We start from the raw sequence: 18,406 nt of genomic DNA, 5'->3' as shown, positions 1-18,406 counted from the left end.
AATATGTAAAAATTCCCCAGCAAAGTTTTTTATTCTTTCATTTCTTTAAGGATTTTTAGAGATCAAAATCCTGCTGGATTCGGTTTGGAATCAGATTTCCAGAGGTTTGCTTTTCATCAAACTTGAGTTATCCTCCCAAATTTACATCAAAATCAAAAAACTTGACTATCTACTCAAAAATCAACAATTTATCATTGATTACATACAAAAAATTCAATTATCTTTGAAAAAAAAATTTGTAGAGATGGTAGTTGTTTGCTATTTTTTTGTTACTTATATCAGCAATATTTCTTATTTTTACATCAATAAACTTTTGGTCAGTTATTTTTGCAATTGCTTTTGTGTATATTTTTACTTATTTGGAAGATTTAACTCCTTAAAAATTTCTCTGATTGGATACGACAACTAGAACAAAAATGAACATTTTTGTGATTGGAAACAAAAATACCCAAAATGGAGCTCTGTTTCCGATCGGACACGACTTTTATCCCAGAATCCCATAAAAGGAAGCTGAAATCTGATTGGAAACGACTGCAATCCAAATAAGGAAAATGAATTCTGATTGGTCAAACCCACATATTCGAGTTAAAGGTACCCCTAACCCCTCACTAAAAATCATTTTATTTTCATTTTAACTACTGTCAACTACCTCCTCTCTCAGCTCTAAATACCTTAATTGCAACATATCTTCCGTCAGCTATCCCTCTCTCAGCTTTTTCTTGTTTTTACTCTTTTACTCAATTTATTGCTCAATATGATTCTGTCTGTGCAAAACAGCAACCTCATGTATTCTGTAGAATTTTTGCCTGATCTAGTACAAATTCAAGTGCGAGAAACAGTTTCTGGAGTTTTTCTGGCACGAATGGACATCCCAATCCAAGTCTGGCACATGGTGGAAGCGATGCGAAGGGACTTCAACGTACATCATATGACACAAGTACCCATGACAGAGAACCAACTTGAAGAAATGCAAATGATGGAGGAAGTTTCTGATCATGTGGGAGTGAACTACCCCGAGATTCCTGACTCAAGATTTGTAGCTCAACCAGTCGACGACTTCCTCTTTCCTTGGGAGGAGGCAGGATCAGCCGAAAACCCCATCACAATAGATGAAGATGAGGGTTTCTCAAAAATCATGACACCTCAAAACAACCACCAGTAATGGAACCTCGTCTAGCTCTGCGTTCTATAGAGAACCTCCAGAACTCTTCTGCTGCTCGACAGCTCTTTGATTAAATGTTTTTGTAAATAAATAATGTTTGGTGTTATTTTTGTTCCGTGTAATTAATTAATTTTTTCAATTTCATTTTAATTGTGAGAATAGATGAGAGGTTCAGGGTGAACCATTGAAAAACAATTAGAACTTAATTTATTGCTCCGAACTCGCACATATGTTAAGAAACTCGAATAGTTTTCGCACACATATTCGGAAAAACACTAAAAAAATTGTACACAAATGAAAAATACCTGATAGTTTTTGCATCTTGACAAAAAAAAACTCTACTACTTTTCGGACTTTGTAGAAAAATTGAAACACTTTTCGAATTTCGTCAAAAAAAAATGAAACACTTTTTACATATTGTCAAAAGTATTGAAAGACTTTTTGCATTTTGTAGGAAATAAGTCCAACATTTGTTGCATTTTATCGAAAAAATTGAAACACTTTCCGTATCTTGTCAAAAAATTTGAAATATTTTTCGGATTTTGTCCAAAAAAAGTGAAACACTTTTCACATTTTGTCAAAAAAGTGAAACAACTTTCGCATTTGCAGGAAAAAAGTGGAACATTTTTCGACTCTTGCCGAAATAAATCATTAGAATTTTTCTTGCACAGTTAATTGCAAATCTTTATGAAATTTTTATTCAAAACTTAATCCTTCAGATAACTAATTTTTGCATGTCTGTTGATCAGAAACAATTAAAAACCAACGTATTAACATAAATAATAGCGATGAAAGTCAGCAATATAGAAGTTTTCTAAGCAATAAGTCAACATGCTTTTTACATTAAAGTTTTGCATTTTTGCGTTATCATTTAAAAAATAAAGTAAAAATTTTACATAATTTTTGAAAAAACCAAGAAAAAACGTGCTTTTTACCAAACAAATTCTTAGATTTTTTTGTATTTCGCAAAAACTTTTGAGAGAATTTTTGGTATACGTAAAATTTTTTTAATATATATATATATATGTTAAAAACTGTTCAGGCTAGAAAAAATTATTTTTGACAAAATTCTTGTAACAAATATTCAATTATCATTAAAAAAAATTATTTGAAAAAGCCATTCAGAGGGTCTGACATGATTCCTTTACAGAGCTAGGAAGGTGTCTTTTGAATTATTTAGGTAAAAAAAAGTAATTCCAACTGAGAAAATGACGTCATTACACTTTATCTTTTATAGAACAGTAAAAGTTGTGGAATATATCCACCAGAGAAATTGACTTCATTATTTAGTAAATTCTAGAATCAGCTAATTCTTAGAATCTACAGATTAAATCCTTGAATTTTATAAGAAGTCATTACACATTAACATCTAGATTTTTCTCAATCTTTTAAATTCTAGAAATAATCACAAAAATTTAACCAATCAGAATTCCAGAACTAACTCTAAGGTGATGACGTTGATAAAAAAAAGTTTGTGGTTTTTAGTTATTTTGCTAGTTATTTAAATCTAAATAGAGATACGCAACTAGGGTTGTAAATAATAGGAATAGTTTTCTATGAAATTCTTCCCTTTTAAAAAACTTTAGTCAACAAAAAATTCTTATTTTACAAAATCCTTTATAAACAACTAAAGTCGATCAGGTGTTGCAAAGTTTTTGGAGTTCACTTTTTTATGAGAAATTCAGCAAGTTCTAATGCTGAAAAAAAATGCAAATTTCATTTCATTTGAAAAACTCCAACAGTTCAGTTCATTTTACCGACATGAGAAGAATTTTTAGAAGAAACGGAAATCTATCTCAAACTTTGAAACCAATCATAATAGAACGGGCGAGTTACTGCATCTAGTTTGAAATTGGCACCAAAACTGTCAAGATTTTCAAATTTAATGAAATATCCCATGCTATCATTGATCTTTCGGAATGGAGAGAACTCGAGAGTAGAAGAGTTAGAGAATTTGGAAAAGAATTGGCTACATCTAAGTCACTTTCGAGAAAAAAGTACGGGTTTTCATATGATTCAAATGAAAAAAACTTTGATGAAGTTGTGGATCTGACACAATAGTTTTCATTTGCTTACAAGTGAATATTTACTACAAATGACTATTTTTGAAAAAATGGTTGAATTTGACATCTTCTACAGAGATCCGAAGAAGTGTTTCAGTCCCTTAAGATTTTCCATACCTGATTGGCGAAAAATTGAAACAATTCGTGATAGAAGGTACAAGAAAGAAAAATTGAAGGTTCAACATGATAACTTAGCTCTGTTGAGAAGAAAACATGGTGTGGCACACGAAGAAGAAAGTGACAAGGAACTTGAAAATTAACTCATTTTTTGATTTTTTACACATTTTTTCAAGTTTTTCATTGAATTGTAAATTGGTTTTTTATCATTTGAACAAAATGTTCCTGAACCAAGGCTTAGTTTTTAAAGATTTATTAGTGTAAATTTTAAGAGCACATTTGAAAACAATTGATTATTTTATCAAAAAGCTTACATAATCACTATGCACAGAACCATGACAATCAACAAAGCAATCAATAATCTTGAACAAATCAGATTCAAATTTCGAGTTTTGAATTTTTCGAATTCTCTCCAAAAACGCTGAACCAAGAGTTTGTGTGGAAGCCAGTTTCTGGTTGGAACATAAATAATGTCTCTTGAATTTTTTCCGAATTAGTCGTTTCTTTGCAATACTAGGCATCTTTTCGGCTCTTTTCCATCTTAATTTATGTTGAACTGCTCGTCTAAGCTGATTGAACCTTTCTCCGCTTGATGTAACAATACTTGAATAGAATCTGTGTTTGAACAAAGTGTAAAGACAGTCAATTTCTTGATATATGTATACATATTTATCTAATCTCTGAAAAATTTGGCTAAGAGATATTCCTATTAAAACCAAATGGAACTTACAATTTTCCAAAGAACATAAAGAGTTATGGGTAGAGACACAATAATCATGTGTTACTATGTATTTTTCGTAAAAATCACTGGAAACGGAAATAAATAGCGATTTTTTACAATAATCTGAATAAAAGCTGGGAAGAGCTTGACACATAGCAGCAGCCATTGGGAAGAAAGATTTTTGCTGAGAATTGTGGGTTTATATAAGAGAAGTAACGCCTACGTGACTTCGGTATATGTAAATTTCATACAAAACATTCCTTATTTGGTATTACTTCCATTTATGGAAATCATGATGAGTCATAATTCTTACTTTCATTTTCATTTAATCTCAAAATCATTTTTCTCATTTCTTTTCATCTGATCAGTCTGTTCTTAAACAATGTACTCAAGAAAAGACCCTAGTGCCAATTATATTGAGTTCTCAAAAATTCAAAGAAGAATTGGGAGATTTGTTTGGTTCCAAAAATCCTACAAGGGGAAATTTTATTTTGAGCCCTGCTTTCAACTATTAAAAATTAACAATTTGAGACAATTTGAAAAGTCCCAACAAGTCTATCTCAGTGAAAAAGAAGGTGAAGCATTATCGACAACCCGGAATACTGTTATTCACGATGCTGAAAACCTTGGACTCGTACCTATATATGAAGCCAAATCTGGCAAAGAATCAACTATGGATCGGGAGCTGTAGATCTATTATAGAGTTTATGAAGTAGCATCATACATCATACAACATGATGAGGGTGGTTGTCACAATCAAGAAGTACAGTGTGAACAAGCCACCCTACATTTAGATTCGACTCTTTACTGCAAAAGAGAATGAAGCAATGAAACAAGTTGCCTATGTCAAATATACATTGAACGAATTCAAAGAAATATCCCAAATTTTGGGAGACTTTATGCTTGTTTATAATAGTAAACCTCGGTAATGCTTTGTGATGTTTTTTATGTTGGTCAATTGAAACATTGTTGGTGGTTCAAAACTATCTTTTGTCACTGAAGTGCACATTTAGAGCTGGGATATCTTAGGAAAAGTCAGACAAAACATAAAAATTTAATCAAAGTTGACGTAAAACATTATCCAATTATCAACAGACTTTCCAGTTTTTGTTATAGAAATTACAGCGAAAATTTATTTAATTACTGCTTTCATCAAAAGTTAAGTAAAACTTGTCTTATTTGAACACCATTACAAACAAAATGTATAGTTAGTTGTAACATTATCATTATTTTTCGAAATTCTGAATTTCATTGGTTGCTTTCAATTACCTTAATTTGGGTTTTGATTGGCTACATGAACTAATTTAAAACTAATCAGTCTCTAAATAAGGGAAAAATTTTTTATGTTGATTACAAAATAAGTAAAAATGGTTCAAAATTTCGAGTTTTTCCAAGTTTCTTTGTTAATTTCAGTGAGAAATAGGTTTCTATCAAAAGCGTTATCAATGTCTGAAATGAACGTTTATCATATTTTAAGGTTGAACTACTACAAAAAACAAAAAGAGTGATGGACAGATGACGTCGATGGAGATTGTATTAGTTTTAACTTGTATAGAAACACAGAAAGTTCAATAATTCTTTTAAAAAGATGGAGAGGAGATTTCAGAAAAGAAGAGTACTGCCAGATTTATCAACAAGGTTTTTATTTAGAAGAACTAACTCAAATTGAGTGGTCAATCAGTAAAAAACAAAAAAAATTGGATGATTCTATGAAACAAACATTGAAGATAAGGAACATCATTTCGATTACTGTTTTGAAATTGATACAAATGCAAAATCTAGATTTGTCCGAATATCTTTTAATCGATTATCCAAATTTAAAAAACTTCCGGTTGTTTATATTACAATATACCAGAAAGAAAACCACAAAAAAGTATATTTTGGTAATTTGTCTTTTCACTGGTTAGAAATAGAACAAATCGAAAAAAAATTTTGATTGAAATTTCAAAATTTGAATTGAGCATCGAAGAAACAATATAAGTCAGACAAGAAATCTCATTTATCTCACTTTGGTGTCAATTGTATTTGTTAGTTAGTTATGTTAGAACCTTTCAATTAAATTGATTGATTGGGAAGTTTCATAAACATAGTTTGGTTCTGATCTACAAAGTAATTTAAAATCTGTGAATACTTCACTCTGATTGGTTATTACCACAAATACTACCTGTGAAGAAATCCTTGATATCTACAAACGATATCAAAACTGTTGAAAAACCCATGAGAAACAGAACTCAGTGTCAATTGGTTGGCATATACTTTATCAAAATTCCATGACCATTGAAGCTCGATTGTAATTGGTTGCTATCAGAAAGGATAAAAAATTCCTTAAAATGAAAGCTTGATTCTGATTGGTTGATAACAAATTTTTGAAAACTCCATGGTTAGATTGGATGATTTTCATTTCAGCTAGGCTAAATAGTGTATCTATTGTGGTTTTCATCCACGTCAAAAACAAATGTTCAAGCAATTTGCTGTTTTACTTCATTTTTATTCATTTTTTGAGCCATTCATTTTTTCTTTTCTGAAAATTTGGGACATTCTAAATCTCCCATTTTTTCTTTTCCTACTTATTGAGATGCCGTCAATGAATAGAAATGAAAAAATCGCATGTCTTGAATGTGGAGGAGAATACACTCGCTTACGCGCATCAAGACATCGAAAGCACTGTGGCGTTTTAAAGTGTTCCAATTCTAACTTTTATACATATAGCATATAGCGAGGAACCTACTAATCATATCAAGAAGAAGCATTGGCAACATGATTTTAAGTTATGTGCTCAGCAGTCTCAAAAGACACTCCAAGAGAAGGTAAAATTGATACATTTTTAAAAAAACATAGAAGAGAATACTTTGAATAATAATTTTTTACTGAATCAGAAAAAACTATACACTAAAATTGAAAAACTTCTAGTAAAAACTTACAGTTATTTCATCAATATTGTTGTTTAATTGTATTCAAAGGTTCTGATTAATGATAAAAACAGCAGCAAACGAGTTCAAATTCTCTTGAAACTTTCAATGGAAAACGATCCGAAAATCTTCCATCTACTGTAAAAACTCCGTCGGTTGACAGCTTGCGTGGATTTTGTTGCGATAAATTTGTAGCAAAATTGAATCACATACGCTAATGAGTGCTTCAGTATTTGATGAAATACTGTAAAAAACTGGATATTTATAAAACATTGATTAATTGAAAGGTTTTACCTAATAACCATTTTTAAGTTTTCCATGCTTAGTGCTTGTAAAAGTAATCATAGAGTAGTGCGTAGCAGATATCGGGGATTGATTTACTAAGAATTATGGTTTTCTTTTGCTTTTTTTTTCTACGATTCAGAAAACAAATTGATAACTGTCCTGGAAACTGTATGTTTTGCTGACATTTGAAAATTTCAAGATAATAATCATAATACATCATTCTCAACCCAAAACTTACTTCAAAAAAGAAATTTAGAGTTGAAACAGCAATATAAACTTATCAAGTAGAGAAAATCATTTAATGACGTTTAGCAAAGGATTCATGCTATTAATTTAGCTTCGGATTGTTGAACGTTCGTTGAAACGATACATTTTTCCATCAAAAAGTCAATTTTCAAGTAAATTTTGTTCAAATTAGATTAATTTGATAAATAGAAGATGAAGCAGAAACTGAGAAAAAGAGATAGAAACTCAATTTAATTCATTGGAAGTTTTGAGATAATTTTACTGAAATTTAGCTTATAAACCCTATTTTGAGAAAAACTCCAACCTAAAAAGTGTCAAAGGTTTGTATTTAATTGTAATTCATTAGAAAAGTTTTTTATCCTTTGATATATAAGGTAACTTTTTATGAAAAATCAGATGTTTTGAGGATATTTTTTGTCAAACTCAATCCGACAACTTTTGGAAGAAGATACACGAAGCATAAATCAAAAACACCTTTCAAGATCTACATTTCATTATTTTTTTAACTATACAGAGTTTTCTTTTGCTTAATAAAAATCCGAAAATTACACAATTGTTCCAGTTTGCACCTTGATTTCCTTTGCTAAATCAATCTTTTGAGACGCGCCCTTTCAGAAATTTTTAGATCTTAGGAACTAGGTTCCCTTGCGTATTTCCGGAGGTTTTCAGAATATAACTTATAGAGCTGCTCCTAATTTGTTCTTAAATTGGAAAAAACACATTTATATTCTCAATTTTTACATATTATTTCGAATGTTTCAGCCAGCACCGATTTTTTCTCACTTGGATATTTTTGAGAAAACTTCCCTCATAAATAAGAAAAAAAAGCAATTTAATAACTATTTTGCAAGAAAAGTGATAGTTATTGATTCCAAAAGTTGTGTTTTTGCTTAAATAGTTCACGGTAGCAACTGAACAAGGGAACCTTGAGGAAGACATTTACAATTTTTATTGTAATATTCAGACGGTATCAGTTCTAATTTCATCTCTGCCAGCAAATTGTTTGTTCAATTGATACTATTTTCCTCCTAAATTCTCCAGTTCTGACTAAATTTTCACGTAAAGTATGTTCAATAGCGAAAACATGTATTAGGCAAAAAGCAGGAATAACCTTAAAACATAGAACATTCCTACAGAAAATCATGAAAAAAAAGACTCTTTTTCCAGAAAAGTGATAGTTATTGATCCCACAAGTTGTTTTTTTGCTTAGATAGTTTACTGTAGCACCTAAAAAGGGAAACTTGAGGAAGACATGTTCTATTTTCATCTTTGCCAGCAAATTGTTTGTTCAATTGATACTATTTCCCTCCTAAATTCTCCTTTTCTGACTAAACTTTCTTGCAAAGTGTGTTCAATAGCGAAAACATGCATTAAGTAGAAAGCAGGAATAACCTTAAAACATAGAACATTTCAACAGAAAATTACGAAAAAAAGACTATTTTTCCAGAAAAGTGATAGTTATTGATTCCAAATATATAGAATATAACTTATAGAGCTGCTCCTAATTTGTTCTTAAATTGGAAAAAACACATTTATATTCTCAATTTTTACATATTATTTTGAATGTTTCAGCCAGCACCGATTTTTTCTCACTTGGATATTTTTGAGAAAACTTCCCTCATAAATAAGAAAAAAAAGCAATTTAATAACTATTTTGCAAGAAAAGTGATAGTTATTGATTCCAAAAGTTGTGTTTTTGCTTAAATATTTTACTGTAGCACCTAACACGGGAAACTTGAGGAAGATATTTACAGTTTTTATCGTAATAATCAGACGGTATCAGTTCTAATTTCATCTCTGCCAGCAAAATGTTTCTTCAATTGATACAATTTTCCTCCTAAATTCTCCAGTTCTGACTGAATTATTTGTAAAGTATGTTCAATAGCGAAAACATGTATTAAGCAGAAAGCCAGAATAACCTTAAAATATAGAGCATTTCTAGAGAAAATCATGAAAAAATGGCTTTTTTTCCAGAAAAGTGATAGTTATTGATCCCATAAGTTGTATTTTTGCTTAAATAGTTTACTGTAGCACCTAAAAAGGGAAATTTGAGGAAGACATGTTCTAATTTCATTTTTGCCAGCAAATTATTCGTTCAATTGATACTATTTTCCTCCTAAATTCTCCAGTTCTGACTAAAATTTCTTGTAAAGTGTGTTCAATAGCGAAAACATGCATTAAGCAGAAAGCAGGAATAACCTTAAAACATAGAACATTTCTACAGAAAATCATGAAAAAAAGACTATTTTTATAGAAAAGTGATAGTTATTTATCCCAAAAATTGTGTTTTTGCTTAAATAGTTTACTGTAGCACCTAACAAGGGAAACTTGAGGAAGACATTTACAATTTTTATCGTAATAATCAGACGGAATCAGTTATAATTTCATCTCTGCTAGCAAATTGTTCGTTCGATTGATACTATTTTCCCCCTAAATTCTCCAGTTCTGACAAATTTTCTTGCAAAATTTGTTCCATAGCGAAACCATGTTTTAAGCAGAAAGTAAGAATAACCTTTAAGAGTAGAACATTTCTACGGAAAATTGTGAAAATTATGTTGCAGAAGCAACAGAGAGATAATCATCAGTTATGAAGAAGATTTTGTTGAATTTGAGCCAATATCGATAAAATTTCAAAGAAAAATTTATCTCAATTCTAGTCAATTTTAGCAATTAACTGTTCATTTTTCATCATTGATCTGAAATTCTGTACTATTAAGGTGAATAACTTATCTGAATTTGTAATTTTTGTACAAATTTGGGTTAATCATTGAGCAAAATCTAGAAGTTTTATGAAATAATGTTCTTAATGTTTATTTGTATTGAGAATCCTATTTCAATTCTCCCTGAATTGGACAAAAATTCAGGTAATTATCCAATTAAAAGTTTGAAAATGGAAAATTTTTGACACAACTTGAATAAATTTTATTTTACTTTCTTGAAAATTACGGTTATTCGCAAGTATCTTCCGCAAGTTTCAATTTCGATTCAGCTTTTATGAGCTTTCTTGTCAATCTTGAAAGCGTTATATAAACCGCTTTGTTACTCAAATAATGCTAAAAATTATATTATTTCAACTTATTGTGTGAAAAACTTGGAAAAATCCATATTTCTATTCAAAGTTTTGTATCAGTGTCTCCACATGATGCCAATTGAAATACAGTTTGAGCTTAATTTTAAATTCTAAACATATCCATATTTTTAAAGATAGATCAGAAGCAACAAAAAACTAGTTAAAACCTTGAAATTTTTGCATTTCTCTCCAAAAATTTGCAGTTTGTTTCAAAAACTTTGAAATTTTAGCAATTTTTTCTAAAAATTCGACTTTTTTCGAAGTTTCAGTAGGTTTTGACATAAATTTAAGTAATTAGAAAGTAAGATTGACCAATAAATTAGATCGAATTACAATAAAACTTAAGTGTTTTTGAGTTTTTATGAAAAACTTTCAATTTTTGTGACAAAAACTCCAATTTTTTGCCCAAAAACTCTTACCATTGACTTACCATGTACAATAAAACTGAATAAATAACCCTATTTTCTCGACCTACACGTAATTAACCAGTATTAACTAACAATTAGATAAGGCGAGCCAAAATTTTTGCGAAAAAACTAGACTTTTCTACACAAAAATCAAAATTTTTTTTTAAAAACATGATTTTTTTCTCGAAGTTTCGTTAGCTTTCAGTAAAGCTTTAGATAGTTTTCTCGTTGTATCAAACCTGTAAAATAATAATCATTACATCTAAATTGTAGACGCTAGCTAAGAAACGCAAGTATCGGCAAAATCGAACTCAAAAAACTCGGGTGTCAAAATTTTTTGAAACTTACCATCTGAAACCTGCTATCTTAATACATGGGAAACCTATTCCCTATCCTATGACATAGGAAACCTATTCCCCCTTTAATACATAAGGAAATCTATTCCCTAATGAGTTCTTAATTCCCTACTATGAACTTCTTTTACATAGGGAAATCTATACATGGGAATTTCGCGCGCCGAAAAAAACTTACCATCTGAAACTTACCATCTGAAACCTCGTATCTTAATACATTGGGAAACCTATTCCCTATCTTAATACATTGGAAAATCTATAGCCTATCCTAATACATAGGGTGAGGACCGGATACTCTATAGCCTATGTTAATACATGGGGGTCCTCACCCCCCCCCCCCCCCCCCCCTTCGAACTGCCCCGACATATACCATTTGGGTCCATACTTCAAATCGTGCGTGGGTTGTGAATACGGCAACAAACCAATCGATTTGCCATTCCAAAGTCGGATTGTCGTCGATTTTTCTCCCTTTGCTGCTCGTTCCGTCCTTTTACATTGCAGTTTTATATCAATATTATGTGAGTGAGATCAATTTTAGTTATGATGTTTTAATAGTTGTTTTCGCAAAAGCGTTCTTTTTAGTTTCGGTTAGTTTAAAGAGTTGCTCATCCTGGAGCCAATCATGGAAAGAATATGAGGATCGGTGTCGTAGCACATGGTGGGAGCATGTACTTCGAGCGGCGTCGTCCTTCTGGTGGATGAGGCCAGAAGAAGGTTACAATTTTACCGTCTCTTTGAGCAGAGGTTCTTTTTGTATTCAACTTTTTGTTCTTTTTTATCAGGTGTTTATCTTTTTTTTTGGTTTTTGGTTGTGTCCTTTTATCAAAAACAAATTACAGATTGATAGAAGAGGTTTGCAACTTTTATATGATACTTGGTCGCCCTGGTCGCACCGAATGAGTTTAAGTCCGGGGTGGCTCAATCATAGAGTAATTTCAGATAAGGTACACCGTCTGTTCGTCACGCTATCTTACTTTCGGCCGGATAGATTCGTGCATTTTCTTAGTCTAATACCAACCTTAATCTTACTCTTACATCTCCTAGTCTCAATAGATTTAACGTGTACTGGCATTTGCAGGTTATATATCTGGAACTCATAGTTTCAACACCAGAAGAATTTCAATATAAATTAGAAGACAGTTGTTCTCCTTTTTAACAAGTAGTTTCAGCACTTTCAGCAATAATTGTCAGTGTTAGTTCTGGATCATTAAAAGCAAAATCAAAAATGATGCCAATTTTTTAAATACACATCCGTTGGTGCTTATTTTGCAGTGCTGTTATCTGCTGATTCCGGCTAGGTGCAGATCTAGGATTTTCTCGAGGGGAGGGGGTATTTTTTCAACAAAAATCAAAGATTTTAGTGTCGACCATTTTTTAGGTTGCTCAAATTGATTTTCTGTACTCTCTCAAATAAAAAAAACAGGCTAAAAAAGGCATTTTTTTAAGCGTGCTCCCTCTTCAAAATTAGTCTACTTTGGCGCCAAAGGCGCCTTTAGAAAAATTTAAGTTCAGTCAACCGAAATTGGATATCTCAAAATAGTACAAAGCGGGGACGCTTTGGGTCGGCAGGGGGTCGAATTCCTGAGATGGGGAAGAAACCGTGCAGGGAATTCACGTAGGGAATTCAGGACACATTCATCGGCCGTCTGCGGGGTCCATCATCGACCCGGGTCCGTTAGTGATGGAAAAACAAACAACTTCTAATGGCTGTATTAGTGAAAAACTGAGCATATCGTATGAATTCATGAAGTAATGAAAAAAATTCAATAGTAAAATCAAAAAGAAGTATTATAAAATTATGTGGTAAAACATAATAAAATGCAATGTAAGCATTCAGCATAGCATCTATTTTGCCTTGAAAATCTTTCGGTTGAAAGTTGGCCGAATATTTCTATAGCTGAAAGTCATTTGCTCGCCATCAATTCCGTCCAGGTCTCTTAATTTCTCCATAAACTCAGCCGAGACATCCAGGGGTTTCTCATACAACACGTGGATCACCGATTCTGTAAACTGAGAGTTGTAAGAGATCCTTTATACGCGTAGTATTCCCCTTTGGCTATGGGGAAAATGGCGTGCATATCAACCGCTGGTATCATAACTGGTTCGACAGCTGGAGCTGTAATTTTGATCAGTTGCCGGTTGCTCAGTGAGCAAAATTCAGAGAGCTACAAATCCATCTTCAGGCATTATTCTTTTTCTGGCCTGCTTTCGCTTTGAACACAAAATGCATCTCGCCGTCGAACCTTCTCCCGCTTAAAAGGTGTTCGGATCCATGGCCCTTAAATGTCCCCCAATGGGCATGGAACGAAGACAGTTGAAATACGCCTTCTATCGCACCCCCGATAATTCCCAGTTCACAAATGTTCATTCGCTATCCTTGGATCCCTCAATTAAGTCTAACTCGAGCGGACCTCCTTTCTTTTTCTTGGCTTCCTGGATCTTGATGTCAATGGGTGATTGTCTTTCGCCCTGAACTGATAAGGGAAATTTTGCAGGCTAGTCAAAATGTGTTTTGGTGGTCCCATGATTTGTCGAGCTCTGTCGTCCTTAGTTTTTCGGTAAACGTCTAAGCAGAGTTGCAACATGGCATAAGTGGTTTAATTCTCAACCCCCTCCCCAACCCTATTTCATCTTTTTATGACTCTTTTACAGTTCGTACTTGACCGTTTCTTTTGAACACTGACATCAGTAAACTCTTTTTAATGCGGCAAAAGATATTGATGCGAAATTTTCAAAATTTTTAATCAATAATATGAAAAAATGGGTCTTTTTTAGATGCAATTGAGCATGCATGAAACTGAAGTTTTGACTCTTTTTCAGTTTCCCATCCCTTCGTGAAGATACAGCACTATTTCCCTAAAATTTTTCATCATCATTGATTTTTCACATATATGTTACTGCGGTCTAGCCTATTCGATCAAGGGAGGTTATCTTGCAAGATTTTTTAAACACCATACATCTCTTTATAAACTCTTGCAAGATAGCCTCCTTAAATTTAACATTTTTAGCAAGATCCTTCAAGATATGACGTTTTTGTGGGAATAAACAGCGTTAAACAGCGTAACAGCGTGTAGGGTGCCAATTCAATATTTGACAAAAAACAAATTTAACCGAATAATTTATGAACATAATTGTTTGTTGTGTTTATGTGAACACAACATACAAAATATCTCGGGCTAATTGACTCAAAATTTCTCGACAAAATATCTCGAGCTATTGATCAAAAATTTGAAATAAATAAAGTAAAGTTAAATTTTAACCACTAGAGCTGCAAAACTAGATGAAATTTGCAAAAAAAATATAAAAAATATTTTTGGAAACCTAATTAGAAATGCATAATCATAACTACAACCTGAAACTTTTTACATTGCGAAAGCAAAAACGTGAGCATGAATGAACATTTTTAAAACTCTGTCAAGTTTTATTCTAAATTAAACTCAGAGTTCTTGGTGACGATAGTCGAATTGAATCTCCATAGTGTTTTTCTGGCGCTCAGATTTATTTTTCGTGAACACTTTTCATAGTAGGTTGAAAAACGAATCTGTTCGTTAAATGTTATGTTATCGTTCCAAGTTTCGAAGAAAGTGAGGTTATGTATGCCCGGGGTAATTTTTTTTATTATTCAGACCAATATTATTAAAGTTGACTGCGTCTTGTGATTGCCAAGCGAGTATGATTGCACTTGACTAAAGAGCGGCTTTGCTGCTGCCATAATACTTTTCATAGTAGGTTGAAAAACAAATCTGTTCGTTAAAGGTTATGTTATCGTTCCAACTTTCGAAGAAAGTGAGGTTATGTATGCCCGGGGTAATTTTTTTTATTAATCAGACCAATATTATTAAAGTTGACTGCGTCTTGTGATTGCCAAGCGAGTATGATTGCACTTGACTTAAGAGCGGATTTGCTGCTGCCATAATACTTTAAAAGTTTGCTTTATTACGCAAATTATTTATGCGTGGCGAGTTGTCCGCACTCATAATTGTTCTAAATTGAAATGAAACAAGCTAATTGGTCTCATTAATTCCATTGACGACTCATTTCTGAGCAGTTTGATATTATTAGCCTAGTATTTGTAGTTTGTCAATTTGTCATATACCAAAAACGATTTGAGGCCATTTAATGGGCAGTCGGAGTTTCATGGCTTTGTCCTGGTAGGAGCAGTCTTCTTCTTCGCCCACCTGCGAATTTTGCGGAAATTTTGCAGAAGATTCTTTACCTAACGCGAATTGTGGGCTACGACTTGCCGTTTGATCTAAGGATCATTGCAAATGGGGCTAAACTTTGTATTCGGCAGTGTTATACTAATTTTTCATTTTTTTCTTGTTGCTTTCAACGAAAAAAAAACAGGTGCCAAAAAATCATTGGACTGGGCTGAGTAATTTATCATAGTAAAACCCTCTCAATCATGATTAAAACCAAAGTAAAAAAACTCCCAAAATTTTTTTCTAGTGTCGAGAAAAACCGGTTGAATATTTTTGATTTTTTGTATATTTTCGTTGTATAAAGCAATAGAATAACGTTCGTTATTTATGAAAATTACCATTTTGGGCTACAAGTTGATAATTTTAATTTAAAAAAAAACACAATATGGTTTGCCTTTTATAACGCTTCTTTAGCTAAATAAAAACTTTTGCTAGAGAAAAAAAGCTTGCAATGAAAAAAAAAACAAAAATTAGCGGTTCTTCCCCCCCCCCCACCTCACTGGCGCAACTAAGAGATTATGTTGTAAAATTTCATACGATGCTTGAACTAATACATTTTCTCTGTAATCAACCTTCTTTTCAAAAACTTTTTTTAGACGCTGGGTTTTAAACGTTTGGGTTAACAATTTATTGTTTTTCGATTGAAAAAATAATAAGAATCTGGAACATTGGCAAAATCGAGCGCGAAATTTTTTTTCTCGAAACTTCCAATCTTAACATCAGAAACTCTGAAATCTATTTGCAATCTTGTAACATTGGAAAATCTATTCCCACGTAATACACCAATATTATTTACCCATTAGGTAACGCGCGCGGAAAATGTTTGCGAAAAGCTTGACATTTCCACACAAAATTCAAAAAATACCGTTTTCCTTACCATTCTCTTACCATCACTCAAACCATGAAACCTTACCAATTATTTTCCCTATCTTAATACATTAGGAAATCTATTCCCTATGTTATTACATAAGATGAAGACCGGATAGTTTTTAGTCTATGTTGATACATGGAGGTCTTCACCCCACCCGATTTTGCCCCAACATATACTACTAACTATAATGGTCTCTGTCGTATTGCACTTTGACTATCTGTGTTTGTTACGCTGTCTTATAATTTGGACGGATAGATTCATGAAACTCAAGAACATAATTTTGAGTCTTGATTTTGTTTTCTGAATAAACATGGGGTTATTTTGGTACAAACGAAGTTAGATTGATATCAATGCTGCTTAAACCACCCTCAAATATTGGTCATTTTTTAATGAAGCTACGGGGTTTAAGGGTTGCAATTTTGGCCAATTAGTGACAAACTTCGACTTTTTAATTAGCCCTTTTTGACAAATGTTTCTAATTATCATTAAAAAAATTTTGTTTACTTGGGCTTAAATTTGAGAAAAATATTTCACCTGTGATTTTTTCCTCAAGTTATGGGGTTCCAAGATAACCATAATGGCCAATATGGGACAATTAACGCGAGATATAACCAATACGGCATTTAGTATAAAAGACATGGCATACACATGGCATTTAGTGAAAGACATGGCATACAAATTGCAAATGTGTTCTAAGAAAAAAAATAATGGATAAAAATGCGTTATATTGGATTTTTATTTCAAAAAAATCACTTCTGATGAATTATCTTGCCAAAAATTATGGATTATAATTAATTATAAAGGATTATAATGGATTATTTAAAAAAATCAATATATAATGACAATATAATCGATTTCGTGGTCTGAATTTTACATCTTTAATGGAAAATAATTAATCTTTTTAATCATACTCACGTGTCTGACATTTTTTCTGTAATAAAACAAGCTCAAACACGGCTTTTATGAGTTAGGGCTAACTGAAAACAAAAAACAATTTCTAAAAACTTTTTTTTTAAAAATGAAACAACGAGTTCTCTTTAATTAAACATGTGTCTGACAATTGTTCTTAAGAAATTAAACTCTAACTAGACTGACTCTTTTTGAATTAGGAGCGGATCGTTAATTGAAAACAAAAACAGTTTCAAAAGACTTCCTAGGTTGTCGGGATCAAGATAGTACGCATCTTCATGACTTATTTTGTTAGCAATACTTTCAAAAAAGCTTAACTTGAGATAAAGTAGAACCGTTTTGGTTTGAAGATTTGAAACCTGATCTAAACTACATTTTATGATTGGATAAATTAGATATTTTACCACTGTAAAGTATTTAATATTAACCAATCATGATCCATCTAACTAACAACCCACTTATTTGTAAGTGCTGGAATTACTTGTAATTTCAGCACCAGAGAGATTTGAATTTAACTTAGAAATTAGTTGACTCTCCAAGAAGACTTCAGCAGCCGCAATAAACCAGTATACCCTAGATCTATTGAGCCTAGCAGAGACTAGTTAAACACCCTGAGACTAGATAGTATAAGAGTAAGATTAGGATCGGTATTAGACTAAGAAGTTGCACGAATCTATCCGGCCGAAAATAAGATAGCGTGACGAGCAGACGGTGTACCCTATCCGAAACTACTCTATGAGTTAACCACCTCGGTTCTAACTCATCTGGTGCGACCATAAGTCTCGAACAAGACCTTAATAGCTTAGAATTAACCAACAATAGATTAGAAATTAGACAAAACATTTTTTAAATGTTACACGACGATAATTTAATCGAAATGTCTCTACGACTCAATAGATCAAAGCCAATATTCCGAACGATAAGAGAACTACCCGGAATTGGAAGAAGACTTCGAACCAGAGACGACATACGACAAAATAGAAACTTACCAAATAGTTATATGATAGTACGGCAAAAGCCAACACAAACATTTATATTTAGAATCTTATTAGCAATGAATTTAGATTTTCATTTGCAAACTTAAATCTTGA

The 18,406-nt window shown here is 32.1% G+C and overlaps 1 pseudogene; it reads right to left on the bottom strand.

The window, feature by feature from the left end:
• Positions 1 to 13,701, bottom strand: part of LOC134839868 (glutamine synthetase-like) — a 57,229-nt pseudogene extending 43,528 nt beyond the window's left edge.
• Positions 13,702 to 18,406: the final 4,705 nt, after the last annotated feature.

The sequence above is a fragment of the Symsagittifera roscoffensis genome, chromosome 2 (genome assembly GCF_963678635.1).
Source record: "Symsagittifera roscoffensis chromosome 2, txSymRosc1.1, whole genome shotgun sequence".
Taxonomy (NCBI): domain Eukaryota; kingdom Metazoa; phylum Xenacoelomorpha; order Acoela; family Convolutidae; genus Symsagittifera; species Symsagittifera roscoffensis.
The sequence above is the reverse complement of the archived record's forward strand: the minus strand, read 5'-3'. Positions and strand labels throughout refer to the sequence as shown.